This window comes from Triticum dicoccoides, chromosome 7B, assembly GCF_002162155.2.
Source record: "Triticum dicoccoides isolate Atlit2015 ecotype Zavitan chromosome 7B, WEW_v2.0, whole genome shotgun sequence".
NCBI lineage: Eukaryota > Viridiplantae > Streptophyta > Magnoliopsida > Poales > Poaceae > Triticum > Triticum dicoccoides.
Window position 1 is genome coordinate 669,029,951 of NC_041393.1, and position 9,115 is coordinate 669,039,065.

General features: G+C 43.8%; 1 long non-coding RNA gene across 3 annotated transcripts; it reads left to right on the top strand.

Moving 5' to 3' along the window:
• Positions 1 to 564: 564 nt before the first annotated feature.
• LOC119335560 lies at positions 565 to 4,184 on the top strand. 3 transcript variants are annotated; one of them, XR_005161913.1, is made up of 5 exons: positions 565 to 1,062; positions 1,176 to 1,307; positions 2,615 to 2,752; positions 2,851 to 3,043; positions 3,660 to 4,184. It is a non-coding gene; the product is annotated as an uncharacterized LOC119335560 (long non-coding RNA). The 3 variants fall into 3 exon arrangements; XR_005161914.1 differs by having other exon boundaries at positions 2,889 to 3,043; XR_005161912.1 differs by having other exon boundaries at positions 2,615 to 3,043.
• Positions 4,185 to 9,115: the final 4,931 nt, after the last annotated feature.

The following is a 9,115-nucleotide window of genomic DNA, read 5'->3' on the forward strand; positions in this document are numbered from 1 at the left end:
GAGTATGGTATTTGGATTGCTATCAGAATGTCTTTTCTATGCATGTAATTTCTCACATCTGGTTATAATATTTGTGAAGACGTGCATTGCACGTGCACTTGGAAGCGGGCCCGTGGCCCGCGCTGGACGGCGCCGACGCCGACCCGAGCCACCTCGTCCGCGTATTCTTGGAGCTGTGGCTGGTCGATTTACATGAAATTAATTCCCCCAGTTCTGGTGGCAAATATAATACACATAATCCATATTGTTATGCACTAGCGTGTATGTGTGAAATAGATGGATTATGATCCCGTACCCAATAAGATAGATATGCGTGTGTGTTAGAGAGAGAGGGAGAGGAGGATAGAGAGTGAGGAAGAGGGAGGAAGAGTGTGTGTCTGTGTGTGTGAGGATTTGATGGTAAAAAAGATCGTCAATATCGTAATATTGAACTCTTAAAATTAATGTGACCCCGTTGCAACGCACGGGCGTTCTTCTAGTAAGTAGTAGTAGCGCAGGTAAGACCCCATGCTACTACTACGCGTGTCCACCCCGGCCCGATCCCTTCCCCCCAACCGTCCCACACCACCCCCCGTCTGTCTCAGAAAAAAACCACGCAGCCCGATCCAGATCCCCAACCTCCTCTCCTCTCCCAACGCACTCGCCGTCGGCCTCCCTTCCTCCTTCTCTCCTCCGTCCGCCCGCCGTCCCCACCAAGCACCACCCGTCCGCCACTGCCACCACCTTCCTCTCCCTCTCCACCTGCGCGTGCCGCCTCCCCCAGCGCCCCGCCCCCCTCGTCGTCTCCTCTGGCGGACGGGGTTGGCCCCGCGGCGACGACGCGGGGCGATGTGTACCTGGGGCGGCAGCTCGTGGCCGCGGCCGCGGCGGGCGCCCGCGCGCGCGCTAGAGGAGACCAAGCAGCGGCAGAGCAGGGAGCTCGCCTCTCCCTGGAAGCAGCCATGGAGCGCCTCTGCAGCTCTCCCGAAACCCTTGACGCCGTTTTCCGCGACCAAGCAGCGCCAGAGGAGGGAGCGAGCACCGCTGTAGCTCTCCCGAAACCCTAGCCGCAGGTCAGGTCAGGTCAGGCCCCCTCCCCTCCCCTCCCCTCCCCTCCCCTTGCGTTGTTCCTCTTCCTCCCTCTGCTTTCCTTCCTCCCCACATCTGATCTGATCTGATTCCTTGGATTTGTGCAGGCCGGCTTCGATCTAGTCACCCTGGCCAAGAAGACGCCCTCCGGCGTCGCCTGCTGCTACGGCTGCGGCACCCCGCTGCACACCGGCGAGGAGGGGTCCCCCGGCCACGTCGAGCCGGCCACCTACGACCTGGTAAGCAGGCACATCCACGGGCTCAGCTCGCTGCCATTTTTAGTGTGTTCATCGGCTGTACTGAGAAAAATGAGATAGAATGTTGGGATTGAATCACATAAAAGATATCTTTGTACAATGATGACAGCACAACGGGAGTCATCCAACCTTTTAACACTGAATATAGGGTCAGTTGATGCCAAAGTGATTAAACAGTTAGAATACAGCTGCATTGTAGTGAAAAACACACTAATTTGATTTGCATTACACAACCTTAATATTTTAATTCAGAAGTAAAAGTCAGTTTCAATTACAGGAAGTATCACACAAGGACGTGCATCATTGTCCACGACACCATACATCTGAAAATAAGCAATAGGTCAGTAAAAGAATACAAGGCCGCAGTCTAGTCAATTACAGACAAAACAAGAAGCAAATCTAATTTTAACGCTGTTGGATAGATGGATACGATAATCCCTTTGCCAATATATGCTTCCAATGGATAGATGGATACGATACTACTAATCAAAAAGAGAATGAGAGAGCACATTGGTTTGATATGACAAAATCAGTCCTGGATATGGTCATGGAACTATGTTTTGACTATAGCAGGGAAATTAGTAGGCACTCCTATTTGTACGGGGCATAGAGTTTAAGTATTTTTTTACAAAAAAATATCATGGACACTAAAGCAAGTATTGAAGATGCTTTTCTGAAATTCATCTACATAAACTTCAGACCTGTAGATGGGAGTTAACTCTCTTCCTATTTTTCCGCATGTAGATTAATGTAGTTTAACCAAATTAGTTAGGGATGATAGCCCATTCATGAGCAATATTGCGAGATGTTGGTTGCCTTTTAGAGAAAATCTGGATCGTGGGGTGACTCTGGCTGTAAACTGAACTTTTGGTTCAGTTAAAAACCAAACTGTCAAATCTGGACAGAACTGAAGCTCTGATCTGCTCTGTCACAACTGAAGCAAAATACAGTACTGTAGTTAGTGAAAACATCTCAGTCAAGTGTGTTTGCTGTGCTGCTAGATTGAAAGAACTTAAGCCGCACTGTAGAGTAGATAGTTCCTGCTACTATCTTGAGCTTCAAGCTGATTCTTAAGCGAATTAGTTAGTTGAAACATCCTCGTGCCGATCTGTTCACAACTGAAATGAATTACAGTTAGTTAGTTAGCTAGAACGTCTCAGTCAACTGCGTCTGTTGTGCTGGTAAAAGAACCTAATTTGCAGGATACATCCTGCAGATTGGAACAAGTATGTGTTTGTTGTGCATCTGGTGTGCCAATTAACCTTCTTACTTCATTCTAGTTGTCGCAGAGGCGTACGATTCGCTAGATCTGAACGGGAACATCACCATAAAATGGGATATTATGTCGTGGACTCCTGATGGTTATGTTGTGAGTCTATGAATTAGGCCAGCATTGGTTTTTACTGAGGTTTTGATGACCTCAACAAGTAAGTAGCATGGCTAGTGATCGGCTACATACAAACTCAGCTACAAGCAGTATATATACATATAGTGGACTACTGGACTCAAGTGCAGTGATCAGCAGATTGTGGATAATAATCTGGTCACCCTTTGGTGCACCAGGCCGAGAGCTTCGCGGAGGTGGACCCGCTGGAGCCGGCACTTCACGGTTTTGAGATCTTTGCTTTCCCATGCAACCAGTTTGGTGGGCAGGAACTTGGCATTGATAAGGAAATTTTTTAAATTGCTTGCATGCCGAGTATCTGATTTCTGACAAGGTAAATGTGTGCCTGATACTTCCTCCTTTTTTGGTGTCTCTGTTTCAAGCTGAAAGAAATGATTTCTTTAGTGTAAAATGTACACTATGACTGCTTCCATAACAGTTAACTATATTTAACTGAGGAAAACTGATCCAGCATGTCTTATCTATTCATTGCTACTTTGTATGTGCCTTATGATATGTCCTCGTATATGTCTGGACTGAAATATGAGTGTCTTGGTCCTTCTTATATTATTTTTTTATGATCTCAGTCAGCCTCTTTCGCACCCATTGTGTTGAGGACCAATGCCAGTATGTTGATTTTGATGTCATTTGATTTGTGAGTAAATAGAAGTTAACCTGATTGTGTGGTTGCATGATTTGCCTGATTCTGTGTTTCTTTTGGGCTTTATGTTTTTCTATGCACTTTTCAAATCTATATGCGTTCTTATATAACTATTCTCTGCACTTTTCACTACTAGAAAATAGCTTATAGCTTCAATTGTGCATTACGGCTTAAATAAGAATCTCTGGAAAAAAATGTTGCACACTGGCATCTACATGTATCGCATTTTTTTTCGTGCCATTCTTCTGAAGAATCTGAAGTTTCTGAACCTTTGTTTGTAATGCTGCAGGGTTCTGGTAGCGACGATGACGGTCGTCGAGAGGTTCATGGACTGGACGGTGTCGTGGCAGCCGATGTACAGAGAAGCGAAGCTGCTGCTCATTCTCTACCTCCGTCCGCTGGTGGCGAGGCACAAGGACGACATCGACCGGTCCAGTTGGAGCTGAGGGCCAGAACGAGGGACGTGACCACGTCACAACTCAAGGCAGCGGCTGCTTTCAGTCAGGTGTGGCTCTTTGAGGCTATCCAATGTGTTTCGTCGCAGCTGCAGGCCGCGAGATCAGGCCGGGCACACGCAGGCGCCGCACATTGACGACTGGTCCAATTTTCGGATCGGGCCATAACAACTTATGTAGGTAGTTGCTTATGTAACTGTGCGATATAATGGAATTTACATGAGTTGCTGCTACAAGAAGAAACGTAGTTGCTTATGTAACTGTGCGATAGAATGAAATTATACATGAGTTGCTGCTACAATGAGGAACTGGAGAAGACACGACAACTGTGTGATAGAATGAATTTGGTTGATTTTATTTTTTTTAATTCCTAATAAGTTAGTAGTGGCGTGGGGATAAAATGGCGCGCTACTAGTATTTAGGATACTAGTAGCGTTGGGATTATAGACACGCTACTACTAATGAAATAGTAGTAGCGCGGTTCATAATAGCTAGCGCAGATTGAACCCTCGCTGCTACTAATAAAGTTAGTAGTAGCGCGGGTTCGACCCACGCTACTACTAACTTTTAGCTGTAGCGCGATACTAGTAGCTCGTGTACCCGCGCTACTAGTAGCCATTTTACCCGTGCTGCTAGTAGCCTTTTCCCTAGTAGTGCCACTAAGGCCCATCAAGGCCCACTAGTTCCCCCGGGGGGTTCCTGTAATCCTCCGGCACTCCGGTTTTATACGAAACTTCTTCGGAACACTTCTGGTGTCCGAATATAGTCATCCAATATATCGATCTTTATGTCTCGACCATTTTGAGACTCCTCGTTATGTCCATGATCACATCCGGGACTCCGAACAATCTTCGGTACATCATATCACATAAACTCATAATACCAATCGTCATCGAACGTTAAGCGTGCGGACCTTACGGGTTCGAGAACTATGTAGACATGACCAAGACACGTCTCCGGTCAATAACCAATAGCGGAACCTAGATGTTCATATTGGTTCCTACATATTCTACGAAGATCTTTATCGGTCAAACCGCATAACAATATATGTTGTTCCCTTTGTTATCGGTATGTTACTTGCCCGAGATTTGATTGTCGGTATCTCAATACCTAGTTCAATCTCGTTACCGGCAAGTCTCTTTACTCGTTCTATTATACTTCATCCCGCAACTAACTCATTAATCACAATGCTTGCAAGGCTTGTAGTGATGAGTATTACCGAGATGACCCATAGATACCTCTCCGAAACACGGAGTGACAAATCCTAATCTCGATCTATGCCAACCCAACAAACACCTTCGGAGAACCCTGTTAGAGCACCTTTATAATCACCCATTTATGTTGTGACGTTTGGTAGCACACAAAGTGTTCCTCCGGTATTCGGAAGTTGCATAATCTCATAGTCTGAGGGACTTGTATAAGTCATGAAGAAAGCAGTAGCAATGAAAATGACACGATCATAATGCTAAGCTAACGGATGGGTCATGTCCATCACATCATTCTCCTAATGATGTGATCCCGTTCATCAAATGACAACAAATGTCTATGGTTAGGAAATATAACCATATTTGATTAACGAGCTAGTCAACTAGAGGCATACTAGGGACTATATGTTTTGTCTATGTATTCACACATGTACTAAATTTCCAGTTAATACAATTCTAGCATGAATAATAAACATTTATCATGAATTAAGGAAATAAACAATAACTTTATTATTGCCTCTAGGGCATATTTCCTTCACGAACATAGCCGTCCAATATATCAATCTTTATATCTCGACCATTTTGAGACTCCTCGTCATGTCTGTGATCACATCTGGGACTCCGAACAATCTTTGGTATCATATCACATAAACTCACAATACCAATCGTCATCAATGTTAAGCGTGCGGACCCTACGGGTTCGAGAACTATGTAGACATGACCAAGACACGTCTCCGGTCAGTAACCAATAGCGGAACCTGGATGTTCATATTGGTTCCTACATATTCTACGAAGATCTTTATCTGTCAAACAGCATAACAACATACGTTGTTCCCTTTGTCATCGGTATGTTACTTGCCCCCGATTCGATCAACGGTATCATCATACCTAGTTCAATCTCGTTACCGGAAAGCCTCTTTACTCGTGTTGTAATACTTTCCTGCAACTAAATCATTAGTCACAATGCTTGCAAGGCTTATAGTGATGAGTATTACCGAGGGGGCCCAGAGATACCTCTCCGAAACATAGAGTGACAAATCCTAATCTCGATCTATGCCAACCCAACAAACATCTTCGAAGACACCTGTAGAGAACCTTTATAATCACCATTTTATGTTGTGACATTTGGTAGCACACAAAGTGTTCCTCTGGTATTTGGGAGTTGCATAATCTCATAGTTTGAGGAACTTGTATAAGTCATGAAGAAAGAAGTAGCAATGAAACTGACACGATCATAATGCTAAGCTAACTGATGAGTCATGTCCATCACATCATTCTCCTAATTATGTGATCCCATTCATCAAATGACAACACATGTCTATGGTTAGGAAACATAACCATCTTTGATTAACGAGCTAGTCAAGTAGAGGCATACTAGGGACTATATGTTTTGTCTATGTATTCACACATGTACTAAGTTTCTGGTTAATACAATTCTAGCATGAATAATAAAAATTTATCATGAATTAAGGAAAAAAATAATAACTTTATTATTGCTTCTAGGGCATATTTCATTCATCCCGAGTCAACGAAAAGGGTGGATGGCACGCCCACCCCCTAGGGCGCGCCCCTACCTTGTCGCTAACTCGTGGACCCCCGTGACGTGAAACCCGCACCAAAAATTCCTATAAATCCAGAAACCCCCTGAAAGAAACCTAGATCGAGAGGTCTACTGCCGTAAGACTCTATAGCCACGAAAAACCAATCCAGAGCCTGTTCCGGTGCCCTGCCGGTGGGGAAAACCATCACCGGTGGCCATATTCATCATCCCGGTGCTCCCCATGACGAGGAGGGAGTAGTTCACCCTCGGGGCTGAGGGTATGTACCAGTAGCTATGTGTTTGATCTCTCTCTCTCTCTCTCTCTCTCTCTCTCTCTCTCTCTCTCTCTCTCTCTCTCTCTCTCTCTCGTTCTTTATTTGGCACGATCTTGATGTACCGCGAGCTTTGCTACTATAGTTGGATCATATGGTGTTTCTCCCTCTATCTCCTTGTGATGAATTGAGTCTTTTCCTTTCAGGTTTTGTTATGTCGGATTGAATCTTTTGATGTGAGAGCACCTGATGTATGTCTTGCGATGGGATATCCGTGGTCACAATGGGATGTTCTGTTTATCCACTTGATGTATGTTTTGGTTATCAACATGCGGATTCTTGTGGTGACATTGGGGTAATCTATTCATAGGGGTTGGTACGCGTTTTCATATCCTTTCTCCGATAGAAATCTTGGGGTACTCGTGAAGTTCTTTGTGTTGGATTGAATATTATGAATCTGAAGTTGTTTGATGCATATCGTATAATTGACCCACGGATACTTGTGGTGACATTATAGTATCTAGGTGACAATGGGGTTGATTGATTTGTATCATATGGTGTTATTTTACTACAAACTCTAGGGCTGTTTGTGACACTTATAGGAATAGCTCAATAGATTGATCGGAAAGAAGTACTTTGAGGTGGTTTCATACCCTACAAGCAATTTCATCTTATGTTCTCAGCGATAGGAACTTTGTAGTGACTTTCGTCACACGTTGAGGGATTGTCATATGACCTAATTATGTTATCATTGTTGAGAGAACTTGCACTAGTAAAAGTATGAACCCTAGGCCTTGTTTCCAAGCATTGCAATACCATTTTCACTCACTTTTGTTACTTGCTAGCTTTCTGGTCTTATATTTTCAGATTACAAAACCTACATCTACCATCCATATTGCACTTGTATCACCATCTCTTTGCCGAACTAGTGCACCAGTAATATTTACAATTGTATTGGGTGTGTTGGGGACAAAAGAGACTCTTTGTTATTTAGTTGCAGGGTTGTTTGAGAGAGATCATCTTCATCCTACACCTCCCATGGATTGATAAACCTTAGGTCATCCACTTCAGGGAAATTTTCTACTGTCCTACAAAACTCTGCGCTTGGAGGCCCAACACGAGTCTACAAGAAGAAGGTTGCGTAGTAGACATCAAGAGGCCGCCAGGCTGCCCGTCTTCAAACTCGCCGTCACTGTTGCCTCCCCCCGCCATCGCCGCCGCCTTGCCTCGCCTGGCCACCACCTCGCCGTTGCCTTCGCCTTCGCGGTCGCCTCGCCTCTCCATCGCCATCACCACGACCTCACCAGCCCCTCTCCTCCCTCGACCTCGCCGTCTCCGTCTCCGTTGCTGTCGCCTCGCCTCGCCGTCGTTGTCACCCCGCCTTGCCGTCGCCTCGTCCTTGCCCGCTGTGAGCAACTCCTCCCTCTCCCCCATCTCCTCCGGTGCAAACACACACACACACACACACACACACACACACACACACACACACATTTACAAAATTATCATGTATTTGCAAAAGTTTGTCATGCATTTTGATGTTAATATTTTATTTGGAAAATGTTAATATCTTAAAAATATTGATCAAAAACATGTTAATATCTTATTTGGAAAATGTTAATATCCTAATGTTGTATTTGCACAAGTTTTTCATGTATTTTAATGTTAACTAGCGGGGTGACCCATGCATTTGCGCGGCTAGATTTTATATCTATTGCTATATATGTGTCTTTTACATAACTACTTGAATTCATTTTTGCATTAAATTTTGATACACATATGTTCCTATTTTGTACTTTGTGTTGGTGTCAAAGATCTGGACGCGTGACATGAAAGACCATACTTTTACCTCATTCCTTCACAATTTGTTTACTCTTCACTTGCCACATTTTAATTATATTTTCATTTTAATACTATATTGTACATGATCCACATGCTTGGATGTCTTTTCATCTTACTATAATTCTCTATGTTGTTTAGTATAAGTCAGGATAATTATTGGTGAATCGTGTAGAGAGTGGTAAAATCTTCTGTCTTGCCATATTGCAGTTATGTTTTCTATTTTTAATCTATCATACATGATCCACATGCTTCGATGTCTTCTCATTTTACTCTAGTTATCTATGTTTTCCATTCAGCATAACTTGATATTTTTTTATTGTTCCCACGATATTGCTTTCTCAGCCACTATTTCCCCTACCAGCCAAATATTATATGATTTAATTTTTCTATGAAAGTAGCAATGGTATATCACAAAATATAAAAGAAAACTA